The sequence below is a fragment of the Panulirus ornatus genome, chromosome 1, assembly GCF_036320965.1.
Source record: "Panulirus ornatus isolate Po-2019 chromosome 1, ASM3632096v1, whole genome shotgun sequence".
Taxonomy (NCBI): Eukaryota; Metazoa; Arthropoda; class Malacostraca; order Decapoda; family Palinuridae; genus Panulirus; species Panulirus ornatus.
In genome coordinates, this window is record NC_092224.1 from 61,927,318 (window position 1) to 61,947,736 (window position 20,419).

Consider the following 20,419-nt stretch of genomic DNA (forward strand, 5'->3'; position numbering starts at 1 on the left):
TCTCTATCAATTCCATGACATGCCTTCTCAGATAAATTAATTCTACATACAAATCCATTTGTTTTTCTGAATATTTCTCATATACATTCTTCAAAGCAAACACCTGACCCACATATCCTCTACCACTTCTGAAACCACACTCCTCTTCCCCAATCTGATGCTCTTTACATGCCTTCATCCTCCCAGGAATTTCCCAGGAATACTCAACAAACTTATACCTCTGTAATTTGAACACTCACCTTTATCCCCTATGCCTTTGTACAGCGGCACTATGCATGCATTCCACCAATTCTCAGGCACTTCACCATGAGCCATACATACAGTGAATATCCTCACCAACCAGTCAACAACACAAGTCACCCCCTTTTTTAATAAATTGCACTGCAATACCATCCAAACCCACTGCCTTGCTGGCTTTCATCTTCTGCAAAGCTTTCATTACCTCTTCTCTATTTACCAAACCATTCTCCCTAACCCTCTCACTTCGCACACCACCTCAACTAAAACACCCTATATCTGCCACTCTATAATCTAACACATTCAACAAAACTTCAAAATACTCACTCCACTTCCTTCTCACATCACCACTACTTGCTCTTACCTTCCCATTAGCCCCCTTCACCAATGTTGCCATTTGTTCTCTTGTCTTATGCACTTTATTTACCTCCTTCCAAAACATCTTTTTATTCTCCCCAAAATTTAATGATACTCTCTCACCCAAACTCTCATTTGCCCTCTTTTTCACCTCTTGCACATTTCTCTTGACCTCCTGCCTCATTCTTTTATACTTCTCCCAGTCATTTGCATTATTTCCCTGCAAAAATTGTCCAAATGCCTCTCTCTTCTCTTTCACTAATAATCTTACTTCTTCATCCCACCACTCACTACCCTTTCTAATCTGCCCACCTCCCATGCTTCTCATGCAACAAGCATCTTTGGCGCAAGCCATAACTGCTTCCCTAAATACATCCCATTCCTCTCCCCCTCCCCTTGTGTCCTTTGCTCTCACCTTTTTCCAATCTGCACTCAGTCTCTCCTGGTACTTCCTCACACAAGTCTCCTTCCCAGGCTCACTTACTCTCACCATTCTCTTCACCCTAACATTTTCTCTTCCTTTCTGAAAACCTCTACAAATCTTCACCTTCGCCTCCACGAGATAATGATCAGACATCCCTCCAGTTGCACTTCTCAGCACATTAACATTCAAAAGTCTCTTTCCCATGCCTATCAATTAACACATTATTCAATAACACTCTCTAGCCATCTCTCCTACTTACATACATATACTTACGTATATCTCTCTTTTTAAACCAGGTATTTCCAATCACCAGTCCTTTTTCAGCCCAAAAATCTACAAGCTCTTCACCATTTCTATTTACAACACTGAACACTCCATGTATACCAAGTATTCCTTCAACTGCCACATTACTCACCTTTACATTCAAATTACCATCGCTATAACCCGGTCTCATGCATCAAAACTGCTAACATCCTCACTCAGCTGCACCCAAAACACTTGCCTCTCACGATCTTTCTTCTCATGCCCAAGCGCACAGGCCCCAATAACCACCCATCTCTCTCCATCCACTTTCAGTTTTACCCATATCAATCTAGAGTCTACGTTCTTACACTCTATCACATACTCCCACAACTCCTGTTTCAGGAGTAGTGCTACTCCTTCCTTTACTCTTATCCTCTCACCAATCCCTGACTTTACTCCAAAAACATTCCCAAACCACTCTTCCCCTTTACCCATGAGCTTTGTTTTACTCAGAGCCAAAACATTCAGGTTCCTTTCCTCAAACATACTACTTATCTCTCTTTTCTTCTCATTTTGGTTACATACACATGCATTTAGACACCCCAATCTGAGTCTTCAATCTCAATTAATACCCTCATATATAATTTCCCAGGAATACTCAACAAACACATACCTCTGTGATTCGAACACTCACCTTTACCTCCTTTGCCTTTATACAATGGTAATATGCGTGCATTCCACCAGTCCTCTGGCACTTCACCATACATACATTGAAAATTATCACAAACCAGTCATCAACAAAGTCACCACCTTTTGTAATTAATTCCACAGCAATACCACCCAAACCCACCACCTTGCCAGCTTTCATGTTCCACAAAGCTTTCACTACTTCTTCTCTGTTTACCAAACCATTCTCCCTGAACCTCTCACTTTGCACACCATCTTGACCAAACACCCTATATCTGCCACTCTATCATCAAACACATTCAACAAACCTTCAAAATACTCACTCCATCTCCTCACTTCACCACTACGTGTTATTACCTCCCCATTAGCCCCCTTCACCAATGTTCCCATTTGTTCTCTTGTCTTACGCAACTTATTTACCTCCTTCCTAAACATCTTTTTATTTATATATAAATATCTATCATACTTTGTCACTGTCTCCCACGTTAGCAAGGCAGCCCAAGTAAACAGACGAAAGAATGGCCCAACACACCCACATACACATGTATATACACACACGTCCACAAATGCACATATACATACCTATACATTTCAACATATACATACACATACATACACAGACAAATACACATATACACATGTACATAATTCATACTTACTGCCTTTATTCATTCCCGTTGCCACCCCGCCACACTTGAAACGACACCCCCCTTTCCCCGCATGCGCGGGAGGTAGCACTAGGAAAAGATAACAAAGGCCACATTCATTCACGTTCAGTCTCTAGATGTCATGTATAATGCACTGAAACCACAGCTCCCTTTCCATATCTAGGCCCCACAAAACTTTCCATGGTTTACCCCAGAAGCTTCACATGCCCTGCTTCAATCCATTGACAGCACGTCGACCCCATTATACCACATCATTCCAATTCACTCTATTCCTTGCACACCTTTCACTCTCCTGCATGTTCAGGCCCCAATTGCTCAAAATCTTTTTCACTCCTTCCTTCCACCTCCAATTTGCTCTCCCACTTCTCTTTCCCTCCACCTCTGACACATACATCCTCTTTGTCAATCTTTCCTCACTCATTCTCTCCATATGACAAACCACTTCAATGCACCCTCTTCTGCTCTCTCAACCACACTCTTTTCATTACCACTCATTACCTTTACCCTTTCATAACTTATTCGATCAAACCATCTCACACCACATATTGTCCTCAAACATCTCATTTCTAACACACCCACCCTCCTCCGCACAACTCTATCTATAGCCCACGCCTTGCAACCACATAACATTGTTGGAACCACTATTCCTTCAAACATACCCATTTTTGCTTTCCGAGATAATATTCTCACCTTCCACACATTCTTCAATGCTCCCAGAACTTTTGCCCCCTCTCTCACCCTGTGACTCGCTTCCACTTCCACGGTTCCATCCGCTGCCAAATCCACTCCCAGATATCTAAAATACTTCACTTCTTCCAGTTTTTCTCCATTCAAACTTATCTCCCAACTGATGTGTCCCTTAACCCTACTGTACCTAATAACCTTGTTCTTATTCACATTTACTTTCAGCTTTCTTCTTTCACACACTTTACCAAACTCAATCACCAGCTTCTGCAGTTTCTCACCCGAATCAGCCACCAGCACTGTATCATCAATGAACAACAAATGACTCACTTCCCTAGCCCTCTCATCCACAACACACTGCATACTTGCCTCTCTCTCCAAAACTCTTGCATTCACCTCCCTAACAACCTCATCCATAAACAAATCAAAAAACTATGGAGACATCACACACCCCTGCTGCAAACCAACATTCGCTGGGAACCAATCAGTTTCCTCTCTTCCTACTTGTACACATGCTTTACAACCTCGAAAAAAACTTTTCACTGCTTCTAGCAACTTGCCTCCCACACCATATACTCTTAATACCTTCCACAGAGCATCTCTATCTCTATCATATGCTTTCTCCAGACCCATAAATGCTACATACAAATCCATTTATTTTTCTAAGAATTTCTCACATACATTCTCCAAAACAAACACCTAATCCATATATCCTCCACCACTTCTGAAACCACACTGCTCTTCCCCAATCTGATCCTCTGTACATGTCTTCACCCTCCCAATCAATACCCTCCCATATGATTTTCCAGCAATACTCAACAAACTTGTACCTCTGTAATTTTAACACTCACATTTAACCCCTTTGCCTTTGTACACTGGCACTATGAATGCACTACGCCAATCATCAGGCATTTCATCATGAGCCATACATACACTGAATATCCTCACCAACCAGTCAACAACACAGTCTTCAAAGCTTTTACTATCTCTTCCCTCCTTACCGAACCAATTTCCCTGACCCTCACACTTCAGACACCACCTCGATCAAAATACCCATCTTCTCATATCACCACTACTTGTTATTACCGCCCCATTAGCCCTCTTCACCGATGTTCCCATTGGTTCTCTTGTCTTACGCACTTTATTTACCTCCTTCCAAAACATCTTTTTATTCTCCCTAAAATTTATCACCCCAACTCTCATTTGCCCTCTTTTTCACCTCCTGCATCTTTCTTTTATACTCTCCCAGTCATTTGCACTATTTTCCTGCAAAAATCATTGAACTGCCTCTCTCTTCTCTTTCACTAACAATCTTACTTCTTCATCCCACCACTCACTACCCTTACTACTCTGCTCACCTCCCACCTTTCTCATGCCATAAGCATCTTTTGCACAAGCTATCACTGCTCCCCTAAATATATCCCATTCCTTCCCCACTCCCCTTATGCCATTTGTTCTTGCCTTTTTCCATTCTGCACTCAATCTTTCCTAGTACTTCCTCACACAAGTCGCCTTTCCAAGCTCACTTACTCTCACCACTCTCTTCTCCCCAACATTCTCTCTTCTTTTCTGAAAACCTCTCCAAATCTTCACCTTTGCCTACAGAAAATAATGATCAGACCTCTCCGGTTGCCCCTCTTAGCACATTAAACATCCAAAAATCTCTCTTTCACCACCTATCAATTAAAACATAATCCAATGATGCTCTATGGCCATCTCTTCTACTTACATACGTGTACTTTTATACATCTCTCTTTTTAAATCACCAGTCCTTTTTCAGCATACAAATCTACAAGCTCTTCACCATTTCCATTTACAACACTGAGTTAAGGATAAAAAAAAATTTTCATACATAACTGCCATTTAAAATTAATAAGGTAGCCTTAAGGAAAGAGGATATAGCCTTGGAAGGAAAAATCATCACTTGGTCCCCTTTTCTGTTCCTTCTGGAAAAGTAAAAACAGGAGAGGAAGATTTCCAGCCCCCCTTTTAGCTGCCTTCTACAACACACAGGATATACAAGGACAGTATTCTTTCTCTCCTATCCCCAAGGATATAAATGTTTCGTACATATTTGCCATTTCCCACATTAGTGAGGTAGCATCAAGAACAGATGACTGAGCTTCAAAAGGGATAATCCTAACTTTGCTTCCTTCAACTTTCTTCTGTAAAATTAAAACAGGAGGGAAGGATTTTCAGCCCCACACTTCCATCCCTTTTAGTCACCTTCTATGACACGCAGGGGAATAAGTAGGCAGTATAGAAATCTTTCTACCATATCCACAGGGATAGGGGAGAAATAGAATTTAGGATGGACTCCTTATTGTAAAGATCAAACCAAATAGGTCAACCTCAGATCTATCATAAATTTTCATTCATTATTCTTTTCTTGTAAGAGATTTGGGACAAATTCACTTTGCCGTATCATCTGATGGTAACTCCAGAAGGAGCGCAAGAATTTTCACTTTTCTAAAATTTCATACTATACGGTCATGGACTTCCAATTTCTGTCATTTAACTTCAAACTATTCCTACAGTTCTCTGCTCTTCCCTTGCATACATACTAAAGCAACATTTATCCTCCTTTCCACATGATCTTGGTGAAAGTTTTGACTCGTACTGTTTCCTGCTGCTAAATATGTAATTATTCTGCCATGTTCAAATTCTGTTGTTAGATTAATAACACTAAAGGGGTTAGGACAAAATATCTAAGGAACAATATGTATTCAACATCATATCCTGCAGGTCAGGGTTTTTCTAAATCATAGAAAAAATGGATACAGTATCTTGTGAATAAAAACAGATAAGAATATGCATATAATAACAGCTTGTTTATGAAAATCAAGACCTTCATGATGCAAATGTTTCTTTAGTTAATGGAAATTAAAAGTCCATACACTCCAGGAAAAAAAATGTAAGACAATGTAATCACCTGCACCTACCTCTGTATCTTGTCAAGATTGCCCTTGCTCTTGACAGTAATTATGACTTGCAGGTAAAGTTTGGAGGTCTAGAGATAATGAGCGGAGGTGCATGTATAATGATGAAAGGCTTGTATTCATGAAAAAGATCATCAAAAATTTCTTGACAAAATCTAGCCTCAAGCCACTTCTACTGAAATATAAAAATTTGAGATATAAAAAGCCATGCATAAAATGAAATGCAGCAAGGTGGCTGCAGTGGAATTTCTTAACATGGGAAATCACTGCTCTTGATTTGTTAGATGGGATTTTCAAGTGTGTGTACTAATCATGGTGAGGTGCTTGAGGATGTAAAGTGCCACTGTACAAAGACAAGGGGGATAAAAGTGACTCTCCGAGCAACAAAGGTATGTTGAGTGTACCTGGTACATTGTACGGAAGAGTAGTGACCAAGTGAACCTCGTAAGTTGTAAGGAAAAGTGATGGTTGAGAGGGTGGCACCATGCACACAGCATCAGGCTAGGGAGGAACACTTTAGTATCAAGAGTGGCTGAGGATGTGTGGATCAGGTATTTGCTTAGAAGAATGTGTGAGAGAAATACATACATAGTTTTTATGGATCTGCAGAAAGTTTATGATGGGGTTTAGAGAGATGCTCTACCAAAGGTGCTACAAATATATGGAATGGGATGAAAGCTTTCTAGTAGCAGTGGATAGTTTTTATGAATAGAGTAATACATGTATAAGTAGGTAGGTAGTGGGGAGGGTAGTGATTCAAGATGAAGGTGGGTCTGCAGTAGGTGTGCTTGATGTCACCATGGACGTCTACTCTGTTTATGGATGAGGTGGTGAGGAAGGTGAATGCAAATCTTGTAGAGAGGAGCAGGTATGAAGTCTCCTGTGAGGGGGGGGCTTGAGAGAGGAGTCAGTTATTGTTTGCAGATGATGTATGATAGCACTAGTGAGAAAATGCAAAAATTCGAGTCTGATTATGGGAATGTGTGTGAAATGAGAAAGTTAATGGCAATTGAAAATAAAAGCAAGCTTATTTGGTTTAGCAGTGAAAAGGGGTAGGTTATCTGGAGTGTGGGTTTGAACAGAGAACTTGGGGGCTTAGAGAAAATGAAGTGCTTTAAATACCTGGGAGTGGATATGGCAGCCAATGGAGCCATAGGAGCTCAAGTAAGCCAAAGGGTGGGTGGAGGGGCAAAAGTCTTAGGTGCAGAGAGGAATGTGTGGAAAGAAAGGACACTGTCTTAAGGGGAAAGCAGAAATGTATGATGGTAAAGTAGTCCTGTCAGTGCTGTAAGGATGCCTTAAGACAAAAAAATGTAAAGAATGGGATGAGTGTGTCGGAAATTAAACGTTTGAAGACAAAAATTTAAAGGATGGCAAGAGTGTGCAGAAAATGAAATGTATGAGAATGTGTAGTGATGCAAGAATGATCAAATAAGAAATGATTTGGTAAGAGGAAGGTGTGGTAGTAAGAGGAATATGTATGAGAGAGCTAAAGAGGTGTATGCTAAAATGATTTGGAGATATGGAGAGAATGAGTGAGGAAAGGATGACTAAAGGGGTAAAGTTTGAGTATCCCTTATCCGAAATGCCTGGGACCAGAAGTGTTTTGGATTTTGGATTTTTTCAGATTTTGGAATATTTGCATGTATACATAATGAGATATCTAGGGGATGGAACCCAAGTCCATACAATATCTTTAATAATTTTGTGCATGAAACAAAGTTTGTGTAACAATGAACCATCAGTAAGCTAAGGTGTCACAACCTCAGCCACCCATGTGGATAATCTGTGGTTGTCTGGAATCACCATTCCTGACTCTTGAATTTCTATGCTACAGATATGCATAAGTACTTAAAAGTAAAAAAAAAAAAACACCATTAATACAATGAAAAATAGTGCATTTAAGGTAACTAAGCAGCACAGTAATATCAGCAGAATACCTGTATCAACTGTTAAACAATTACAATAAACAAGTGTAGGTTTTCAGTTTCCACCTTCAATGCTGTCTTGATCAAAAGACTACAGTACACTGTACTTTATTTTCTAGGTTTTAACTGAGACGTAATTTTCCACTAGTAACGTCACCTCTCAAAGTTTCTGATTTTGGAGCATTTTGGATTTTTGGATTTGGGATGCTCAACCTGTATACATAAGATATTAACAAAATATGAAATTGTCTGGGCATAGGCAGGGGATGGTCGAAGAAAGAGTGACGAAAGGGATATATGTGTTGTAAGTGGAGGCAGCAAGAAGTTGGGAAAGAACAATAAAGAAATGGAAGGAAGTAGAAGAGTAGAAGTAGAGTAGAACAGATGGTCAAATGGCATTACTGGATTATGTGTTAATTAATAGGTGTGTAAAAGAGAGACTTTTGGATGTTAATGTGCTAAGAGGAGCAGCTGGAGGGATGTCTGATCATTATCTTGTGGAGCTGAAGGTGAAGATTTGTAGAGGTTTTCTGAAAAGAAGAGAGAATGTTGGGGAGAAGAGAGTGGTGAGAGCAAGTGAGCTTGGAAAGGAGACTTGTGTGAGGAAGTACCACGAGAGATTGACTGTGGAATGGCAAAAGGTGAGAGCAATTGACATGAAGGGAATGGGATGTACTTATGGAAGCAGATGGCTTAAGCAAAAGATGCATGTGGCATCAGAAAGGTGGGAAGGGGGCAGATTAGAAAGGGTAGTGAGTGGTGGGATGAAAAAGTAAGGTTGTTCGTGAAAGAGAAAAGAGAGGTGTTTGGACAATTTTTGCACGGAAGTAGAGCAAATGATTAGGAGATGTATAAAGAAAGTGGCAGGAGGTCAAGAGAAAGGTACAAGAGGTTAAAAATGGGCATATGAGAGTTGAGGCGGGGGGTATCATTAAATTCCAGGGAGAATAAAAAGATGTTTTGGAAGGAGGTAAATAAAGTTTGTAAGACAAGAGGACAAATGGGAACACTGGTGAAGAGGGCTAATAGGGAGGTAATAAAAAGTAGTGATGAAGTGAGAAGGAGATAGAGTGAGTATTTTGAAGGTTTGTTGAATGTGTTTGATGATAGAGTGGCAGATATAAGGTGCTTTTGTCAGGGTGGTTTGCAAAGTGAGAGGGGTCAGGGAGAATGGTTTGGTAAACAGAGAAGTGGTGGTGAGAGCCTTGTGCAAGATAAAAAACCAGCAAGGCAGTGGGTTTGGAAGGTATTGCAGTGGAATCTATTAAAAAAGGGGGTGACTATGTTGTTGATTGGTTGGTAAGGATATTCAATGTATGTATGGATCCTGGGGAAGTGCCTCAGGATTGGCAGAATGCATACAGAGTGCCATTGCACTAAGGCAAAGGGGATACAGGTGAATGTTTAAATTACGGAGGCAAAAGTTTGTTGAGCATTCCTGGGAAATTATATAGGAGGGTATTGATTGAGAGGGTAAAGGCATGTACAGAGCATCAGACTGGGGAAGAGCAGCGTGGTTTCAGAAGTGGTAAAGGATGTATGGATCATGTGTTTGCTTTGAAGAATGTATTTGAGAAATACTTAAAAAACAGATGGATTTGTATGTAGCATATATGGATCTGGAGAAGGCATATGATAGGGTTGATAGAGATGCTTTGTGGAAGGTTCTAAGAGTATATGGCATGGAAGGTAAGTTGTTAGAAGCAGTGAAAAGTTTATACCAAGGATGTAAGGCATGTGTACAAGTAGGAAGAGAGGCGAGTGATTGGTTCAAAGTGAATGTCAGTTTGCAGCAGGAGTGTGTGATGTCCCCATGGTTGTTTAATCTATTTATGGATGGGGTGGACACAGAGGTGAATGCAAGAGTTTTGGAGAGAGAGAGAGAGGTGAGTATGCAATCTGTTGGGAATGAGGGGGCCTGTGAAGTGAGTCAGTTGTTTACCAATGATACAGCTCTAGTGGCTGATTCGTAAGAGAAACTGCAGAAGTTGGTGGCTGAGTTTGGAAAAGTGTGAAAGGAAAAAGTTGTGAGTAAATGTGAATAAGAGCAAGGTTATTAGGTTCAATAGGATTGAGGGACAAGTTAATTGGGAGGTAAGTTTGGAGAAAAGTGGAGGAAGTGTTCTAGATATTTGGGAGTGTACTTAGCAGTGGATGGAACCATGGAAGCAGAAGTGAGTCATAGGGTAGGGGAAGCGGCAAAGGTTCTGAGAGCGTTTGAAGGAATAGTGGTCCCAACAATGTTATATGCTTGCGAGGCATGGGAATATAGATAGGGTTGTCCGAAGGAGGGTGGATGTGTTGGAAATGTTTGAAGACAATATGTGATGTGAGGTGGTTTGATCAAGTAAATAATGAAAGGGTAAGAGATAAATGTGGAGATAAAAAGAGTGTGGTTGAGTGAGCAGAAGAGGGTGTGTTGAAATGGTTTGGACATATGGAGAGAATGAGCGAGGAAAGACTGACAAAGAGGATATATGTGTGAGAGGTGGAGGGAACAAGAAGGAGACTAAATTGAAGGTGGAAGGATGGAGTGAAAAAGATTTTGAGGGATCGGGGCCTGAACATACAGGAGGTTGAAAGGCATGCAAGGAATAGAGTGAATTGAAAGATGTGGTATACCGGAGTTGACATGCTGTCAATAGATTGAACCAGGGCATGTGAAGCGTCTGAGGTAAACCATGGAAAGTCTTGTAAGGCCTTGATGTGAAAAGGGAGCTGTGGTTTAGGTGCATTACACATGACAGCTAGAGACTGCGTGTGAATGAAGGTGGCTTTTTCTGTCTTTTCCAAGAGCTACCCTAAGGGGAGCAGGGGCATTCGTTCACACTCAATCTCTAGCTGTCATGTGTATTGCACGGAAACCACAGTTCCCTATCCACATCGAGGCACCACAGACTTTTCCATGGTTTACCCCAGTTCTAGATTATCTGGACCTTTACAAGTTGATAACACTGCATCAGCACAGATTCTTATGAAACAAATTCTCCTTCACAATTCAACTTGAAACATTGTAATTATGGATTCAAGCATTTGATGAAATAAATGGTGTTGATATTTTTCAACAGAACAATAAAGCTTTTTAAACTGTGCCCTAGGTAACTGTTTCAAAAGATAAAGCCCTACAGAATTATAGACAAAATCCTTAAGTGGATTCATCCAATTTGAAAAACTAATGTTTGTCTTGGAGAGAGCCACTCAGAGTAGGCCACATTTTCCAATGGAGTTCTAAAGGGCTTCATCATTGGTCCTTTTCTATTCATCATATACATTAATGACCTCCAGGAAAGCATCACAAGCCACATCAAGATGTCTGCTGATATTCAGAAACTCTCTCACTAAGTAAATGAAGAAAAAGACCTTGAAGTTGTCATTAGCAACAATTTGAAATACACTAAACAGTGTCAAGTAGCAAGTAAAAAGGTAACCAAATGCTTGGTTTCATAGCCAGGAGAATCAATAATAAGACACCAGAAACAATTCTTACACTTTATGATTCTCTAGCAAGACCACAACTTGAATATTCAGCCTAGTTTTGATCCCCAAACTATAAAAGATATGAGGAAAAATCAGAGCAAGTACAAAGAAGCATGACAAAATTGATTCCATCCTTTAGAATTCTTGCACAAGGAGAGAAGCTAAAACAATTGAATCTCTTCTCCCTTAAAAATGTAGACTTCACAGCGTCTTAATTCAAGTGTTCAAAATTGGGAATAAGTTTGATAAAGTAAACCACAAGCATTTTTTTAAAACAAGAAAATATGGTTACTAGGACAAATGAATTAAAACTCAAAGCTATAACATGTAGTATGGACATGGGAAAATGCTTCTTTTCCTATTTTGTGTTGAGCACTGGAATACGTTACTGTTAGATGTACTGAATGCTAAAACTATAAATACCTTCAAAAGTTGTTTAGACAAATATTCTATAAATTCAGGTATACTTTGAGAAAATGCTAGCAATAAATGTATAAATGACAGCAGTAACAGGGACACTAGAAGGCTAATGTGCAGCAGCAGGGAGTCGGTGATAGCTTAATGAAGTATCGAGTGGAATTACATTTTTTTTGTAAACTTAGATTTTTTTCAGGCAACCCAGGAATAGGCCAATCAGGCCTCCTGTTGTCTGGCAACCCAGTCATGGGCTAATCAGGCCTTCTGTTGTCTGTCTTTCTCATATAAACTCATGGAAACTCACCAGAGTCATAGGGTGTCAAGGAAGAGACCTAATTCAAAATTATCTGAATATCAAGGAAAGTGAACGAATGGGGCCTTTGTTGTCTTTTCCTAGTGCTACCTCGCACACATGAATGGGGAGGGGGTTGTTATTCCATGTGTGGCGAGGTGGCAATGGGAATAAATAAAGGCAGACAGTATGAATTATGTACATGTGTATATATGTATATGTCTGTGTGTGTATATATATGTGTACATTGAGATGTATAGGTGTGTATATTTGTGTGTGTGGACGTGTATGTATATACATGTGTATGTGGGTGGGTTGGGCCAGTCTTTCGCCTGTTTCCTTGCGCTACCTCACTAACGCAGGAGACAGCGACAAAGCAAATAAAATATCAAGGTAAGTGGTTCAGTGACTGGCACCTGGCATATAATGTTGAAAAATGCAGGAGGATGCAGAAAGGCCACAGTGTTGAAGGTTATATATACGATGGCCAGTCAAGTTGATCTTTACATTCGATAAAAGAAGTGGTAGAATGGAAAGTCTTGGGTATGTAGATCAAGACATACCTAAAATCAATGTGTAAAACTGTAGCCAAGGTTGTGAGTGACATATGGCAAAATATTTCCATATATACCAGTAGACTGTAAATAATTAATGATCCTACATCAGACCAATGTTAGATCACACATGGATTACTGTCTCGGCACGGAAACCATATCTTACCAAAGATATTTAGGGTCTGGCGAAACTAACCACTAAAATAGTTCCTAACTTGAGGCAGTGCTCCCATGAAGAGAGGTTCCACCATCTAAAAGTACTGCCACTATTAAAGCAAGAGAGAGATAGAGAGAGAGAGAAAGGACCTGCCTGAAACTTTTACAATTCTCAAAGGTTTGGGGAATGTACACAGATTTATTTTTTGAGCCAAGCAGCAATAAACTTCTGAAGGGTCAGAGCCACAAACTGTCTCAAGAAAAAGAATTCTATTTGAAACCAAGAACTTCTTAAGTGAAATAGTGATAGATGGTTGGAACTCTCTCGCAAGTTAGGTCATCAATGATGCTACAGTCAGTTAGCCCTATTTAAGTACCAAAGTTTATCAGGATATGAAAGCCAAAAAAGACCTTAAGGTTTAATTGAATCCATTAATCTGTAAGTGTAAGTGCTGTGTGAGAGGTCTGGAGAGGGTGAGAGTTATCACTCAAACTGCAACATAAACCAGCAAGTGCATCACTGAACACATTCATACTGCTTTTGTAGTAACTCATTCCACTGGATATCTACCTTATTTCCTGGAAATAAAAAGCAGCTAATCCAATATCAAGTGTGTACATGAAAACCTACTCTGCTGAAAACAAATAGTAGCAGAGAATCGTAACAAGTAACCAACAGTGACATGACTGCTGCAAAAGACTGCATGGAATGATTGCTAACTGGGAGACTGGAAAGTGGCATAAATAGCCACTTTGTTTGTCATCTGTTTGTTGAAATTCATAAGTAGTTGTTGTGGCCATCAATCATGGGTGCGTGTTATAACTCCACTAGAATACTGAAAAATGAGATAAGTCTTGGCTGCTATGGAGTTTGGTATGATTTTCCTAAGTTCTGTTGATATTTTCTGTTTTAACTACCAACCCTATATTTTTACCAACAACTTTCATCCTGTTCTCAAAACTACATTCATATGGCAAAACAAAATCAGTGAATAACTAAGCTTTTTAAACTGCAGAGCTAAATTTGTAAATCATCTACAATTTACCTGGTAAGTAATTAATCTAACTTAATTATAATCTTATAATGATATATACATACCCATAATATATGGCCATTAAAATGTGTATCAACACTTTGCTTATGATTTCAAGATACTTGATCAACATGAAAATCCACAAAGTTGGACCACTCTGCAAAATCAAATACAGTATCAGATGTTAATGAATACTTACAACATACAATACTAGTTATCAACTAGTCAGCAACAATAGGTCAAGCTGTATTTCGCTGACCCAATTAGTTTGTTTCTACTTTATCGCTGGATTTCTGGTGCCAACTTTTCCCATGCAAAAAAGTTTTTGCAAATATTGACGAGGCAGTGGATACTTTACAGATTAGCTGAAACCAGATCAATTACTATTTTACCTACTGGTTGATTTTCTTTACTAACAGTTTATTACTGGATTTATTCATTTTCCAGTTATAAAACCAGATTACCTCCGCAATGCTATTAGCTTTAGATATAGAGTTATTCTATGACACCACTGTAGTGTTTAGATAATAAAACAGTTACAGATCATAATCTAAGCATCATATTTGTAAAAAAATAAATAGGGTATCAATAATGAGGGTCAGGTATATTATGGAATATGTGGGGTTAACTGATATAATGAATTTGTAGGGTCATGTATATAATGGAATATGTGGGGTTAATTGATATATGAACTTGTAGGGTCATGTATATCATGGAATATGTGTTTATTAATATAATGAACTTGTAAAAGAATTAGCAGAACCTAAGAAAGCCTCACCTAAGCTATGCTGAAATTTACTATCTCGTGTTCTAGTTGAAATAGCATTATATTTATTACCGAGCATCGAACTACTGCCGCCTAATGCAAACTGACAAGAGATCAAGCAGCCATTCCCATCTCCAACACCAGACCAATTTCGATAATCTATCAACTGAGCTTCCATCCCTATTTGCGTTGAATAATGTTAACACTCTCATTTAGTTCCATATCACTTTTAGCTTTGAATACCGTCTTAATACTTATACTTAAAGCTAACGTTTAGAGAATAATAGTTGTCGAGGACAATTTTTAACACATTTTAATTGATATTCAAAATGGTTTAGGGATGATGTATATCTCGAAAAATGCGGGGTTATTTAATGTAAAACTTGGTAATACATTTGTAAAATGTCAATTCAACGTAAAACCAATACATGCATATAAAATACGCCTAATGTACTAATATATCAATCCACGTTAAAAAATATTTGGCCAAGTTCATTCATTAAATCTACTAATCTATATACATTTAAACTGATCTTTAAACTCTACCTGAACCGCTCCAAAACATAGGTGGGCAAAGTCAACATAATTCACGTTATTTAACTCAACAGGGTTTATGAAGATCTCTACCATTCATGAGCATCCAGTTCTCTCACCTCACCACTTTCTCTTAGTTGAAAATATCAGACTGATTGATATTTCTGGTCTTGATGGCTGTCAACACACCTGCAATACTTAAATACCATATTTAAACTCCCAGAAAATGAGTGCTAACATGGACATTTAAACTACCAACCAATGAATGAACCTGTCGAATCAGGTAGGGGGGAGCGGGGTCTGGACAGTCAAGCGAGAAACAAAACACTTAATTTTTTGGTTTTGAATATAAAAAAAGAAATCAACAGAATATTATTTGTTATGAAAATAATATTATTTATATTAAAAGAATTAACAGAAGTATTAATAAGATTTTCTGATATTACTGAAAGCATTATGATTTACAGATGCTCGCATCAATGTTGCGTTCTGTTTACATTTGACTATCATTATCGAATGACAATAAATTTACATACATTACAGAATAACTGATCAATATTTAATTAGCTAATGATATTTCAGATACAGGGGTTTACATTTTTTCTATGTTGCAGTAATGAGAACCAGTAACCCATTAGAAAGAGGCTTTAAGACAGTAGGTAGAATGGTTGTAGCTTATGAACAGAGTTGATGACCCATATGTTTATCTTTTCATTTGAGTAATTTCGCTGGTGTTTATATAAGCATAAAGGGTGAAAATGTGATTTTCGTTTAGCAACATGAATCCAAGGGTGCATCAACAATTTGGGGGAAAGGGGTGCGAGCTATGAGCTCTGAGAGAATGATTTAAAACTCACATTAAGATTGGTACGCAAGAACACGGTGGTTTTTAAGTTATTGAGATGTTAAATTCAATTATGAGTATTAGTCAAAGTCTCATAAAGCTGAATACAGCGACCAGTTTCAAATGTTCGATGAAGTACGTTATTATTTTTAAAGTTAGAAAGTTTTCTGGTTACTGGTCTGACTTATCTAAAACTGGGAAGATAGTTACTGCTTCCTGGTTACCGATTCTGTGACGAGTTAGTTACTAATACCTGGTTATTGTTTCTGTATTTTTCCAAATTAAAGTTTGTTACTGGTTATTGGTTTTGGATTTCTAAATTTCACAGGTTAATCCCGTCTTACCTACACTAACTCAATGCAGTGTCTAGCAAATGACATTTTCCACGTGTAAAGTAGAGAAAATCTGACTCCACCATGGTCTTCTGCTGGTCAGTATACACCCAAATATATCTTGACCTACTTCTACTATAAAGGATATAAAATTCGTCTTGAAAATCAGCAATTGGCCAATAACATTTTGCATATGCTGGTGGCAAAAGACAGAGGGAGAAGTGGGGCTCGAGGGATATGTGGGGAAGGAAGGGGAAGATAGAGCAAAGGAGAGGGGAAAAGATTTATAAAGGAAGAGACGTGGAAAAGACTGGAGACAAGGAAAGAGAAGATGAGAAAGGGTTCTGGGAGTAGGAGGAGGATTGATGGCTGTCTCAGCCGGTTCCTGTTGTTTCATCATGGTGGCATTGTGTGCTTCCCTCACCACACACACCAAGGTTCACACAACACCAGTTACTTTATCATGGTAATGCTGTGTGCTTTCCTCAAACGCACATCATGGTCAACACATTACCAGTCAGTCATAAAATGACTGATCGATTATTCAGAATTATCTGCTTCGTCTGTGATGGTAATACCGCGCAATATTTTTTTTCTCTCTCTCTTATCTTGAAGCTAAATCCTTCTTCATTTGTAACTTTCAGAATACAGAGTTATAAATCATTGACGGCCTGAAGATAGTTCATACCGTACTCACTGTTATGTCTCTCCCTTCTCTTGACTGAGCAGCTTATTTGTTATTCGTCCCTTACTTGTTATTCTCTCTGCGTGTAACCTCTGAGACATCAGCTGTGTCCTGCGAGTTAATCTCCACCAGGTTGGCGTGAGTTTCTGATTCTCGAAGCTGAATTCAGGGGCTTGGGAAATGGGTCTATCAAGTATTCACAGGGGACATGAGATGAGTCCTAGTCTTGGTAGACTATTGCCGACCTAAGCTGATCCAAGGCCCAGTTGTTACTTGATATTCGACACAGGGAAAGACGGCGAGGTGACTGGTCCATGTGTCTGCTGACCCAAGAATCTGTCATTTCCACAATCAATGTAACTTTTATTGTAAAATCATAGTGACACGAGCGATTTTTCAGATACCCTGAATATTGGACATTTTTAGCTCAATAATCCTTTCTTCTCTTGAAACTTGAGTGATGAGAAACAGAACAAGCTGAACTGCAGATCGCGAAGCATGTCTTTTCATTTACCGTTTCGAAACATTATACTACCACCATGACCACGCTTTGGTGACTGAGATCCGTGTCATCGATCCATATCTGAAATTCCTCATGAACAGATTCTAAATGTTTCTGCTCCCCTGATCCCCTCCCACTGTCCCATCTATTTTTTCTCCCTATCTAATGACAGAACCTTTGAAAGTAGAGCTAGGAAAGGAGCGGGTATTCCTGCTGTTGTTGTTCTGTTGTTCATTACGAAGTTTAAAGTAGTAAAAAAATATTCTTCGTCAGATGTATTTACTACAACGTTTATAGTGCAACTGATGATGAAGTTACAGGTTATACATTTATTTTCAAGATAATCAATTCAATCTCTTCAGAGAACATGAGTTCACTGATGTTTACTGTTGTGAGTATATGCTTTAAAACCGAGCAAGGGATGAACAAAAATGAAAAAGATGAGGATGATACTTTCTCGAGACGGGGCTCTCGGAGAGAGCTGGTGGTCGTTGAGCTCACTGTGCTGTAGGACCCATCCATATGCAGACCACGGCCTGGGGAAGGTACGCCCTGTACATAACTGTCAGACCCGCGACGCCCCCACGATGTTGTAAACTTTGCTGACAAGCAGGTCCTGTGGGCTGATGCGCTCAGGAGGGAATCCGTTCTCCATCTACATCTTCGTCTAGTGGACGATGGTGGGATGAGAAACGTGCCATTTCTTTCTGCTTCTTGTCTGGAAAATTGTCAATATATAAAGATCATGCAGGAGGGATTCGAACCTCTACCATTTGAAGAGAACTATTAATGGCAACGTCTCAGAAGTAACTGAAAATATGGTATACACTTCAAGAATAGTAGGACATATATATATATATATATATATATATATATATATATATATATATATATATATATATATATATATCTTTCTTTCAAACTATTCGCCATTTCCCGCATTAGCGAGGTAGCGTTAAGAACAGAGGACTGGGCCTTTGAGGGAATACCCTCACCTGGCCCAATTCTCTGTTCCTTCTTTTGGAAAAAAAAAAAAAAAAAAAAAAACCGAGAGGGGAGGATTTCCAGCCCCCCGCTCCCTCCCCTTTTAGTCGCCTTCTACGACACGCAGGGAATACGTTTGAAGTATTCTTAATCCCCTATCCCCAGGGATAATATATAATATATATATATATATATATATATATATATATATATATATATATATATATATATATATATATATATATATATATATATTACCACACATCTCTCTTACCTTTCATTACTTACTCGATCAAACCACCTCACACCACATATTGTCCTCAAACATCTCATTTCCAACACATCCACCCTTCTCTGCACAACCCTATCTATAGCTCACGCCTCGCAACCATATAACACTGTTGGCGCCACCATTCCTTCAAACATACCCATTTTTGCTTTCCGAGATAATGTTCTCGCTTTCCACACATTGTTCAACGCTCCCAGAACTTTCGCCCCCTCCCTCACCCTGTGACTCATTTCCGCTTCCATGGTTCCATCCGCTGCCAAATCCACTCCCAGATGTCTAAAACACTTCACTTCCTCCAGTTTTTCTCCATTCAAAGCTTACCTCCCAACTGACTTGTCCCTCAACCCTACAGTACCTAATAACCTTACTCTTATTCACATTTACTCTCAGCTTTCTTCTTTTACACTCTTTACCAGACTAAGTCACCAGCTTCTGTAGTTTCTCACCCGAATCAGCCACCAGCGCTGTATCATCAGCGAACAACAACTGAATCACTTCCCAAGAAGTACTAGTTAAGTCATGGGCTATGGGAGTGAGACTATGAGAGACGTAATTCAGTGCAACATGACAGAACGTATGGACTTTGCGTTACAAAGTAGATGGAGTACTATGGTACACTATAGCGCTCTTATGATAGCTATGGAAGGGAATAACAACAGAGCATCATGTTGCACAGATTAGTGAAGGTCATATACATCAAACATTATAGTAAGATGTGATTCTGGGACGAAAAACCACAATTCCCTTAAAATATAATGGTGAGTGGCATGGACGGAGCAGCGACAAACTCCAAGACTCTACTGAACGTTCGTTGGGGCAATCTTCCAGCAATCTCAAAATCCATTACACGCTGATTGAACACCAACCTATAGAGCTATGGCGTCTGAGGCAATATTCTATCCGCTGGATTGCTGTGTGTTACATTTTGAACCATCTTTATATTCTTCCGTGTAACATATCTGTCAGTTGTCCAATACCTTGTTACCGCAGAGCCTGTGCTGGGCCGTAAAACGAAATTTCTATACACTTCACTTCAACGAAAATATCGTTACGTAAGTTTATACGTAACTTAGTAAAGCTGCATGTTCCTAAAGCCCCCTATTTTCATATCAGCTGAGACCACGGCAACTGAATGCCCTAAGCATAATACCTATTTATCTATCTATCTATCTATATTTGTGACGCCTGTTCCAACTGGAACTCCCTCAAAGGGGTGGCCAAGGCAACAAAATCTCCATGATAAAAGAGCCCCAGTGCCGCTTCTTAGCCTCTAGCGCTTCACCCTTGACAGGCCAGCGGCAGAGGGCAAGCCTAGCCAGTGTTTTGCAGAGGTTCCTGCCTAATATTCCTAATGACCACTTCTACCTAATGTTTCTAACTATTACT

The 20,419-nt window shown here is 39.3% G+C and overlaps 2 long non-coding RNA genes across 3 annotated transcripts in view; both read right to left on the minus strand.

Moving 5' to 3' along the window:
- LOC139751454 (uncharacterized) overlaps positions 1-15,689 on the minus strand; it is a 37,631-nt gene extending 21,942 nt beyond the window's left edge. Inside the window, exons 1-3 of one of the 2 annotated variants that reach the window (XR_011713349.1) lie at positions 15,491-15,689; positions 14,163-14,254; positions 6,243-6,414 (exon numbers count right to left, since the gene is read on the minus strand). This is a non-coding gene — a long non-coding RNA (uncharacterized lncRNA). The remainder of the gene's footprint in view (positions 1-6,242; positions 6,415-14,162; positions 14,255-15,490) is intronic. The other variant, XR_011713352.1, reaches the window with a different exon arrangement.
- A 2,245-nt stretch (positions 15,690-17,934) lies between these two features.
- Positions 17,935-20,419, minus strand: part of LOC139751508 (uncharacterized) — a 46,947-nt gene continuing 44,462 nt past the window's right edge. Inside the window, exon 3 of the long non-coding RNA XR_011713359.1 lies at positions 17,935-18,478. This is a non-coding gene — a long non-coding RNA (uncharacterized lncRNA). The remainder of the gene's footprint in view (positions 18,479-20,419) is intronic.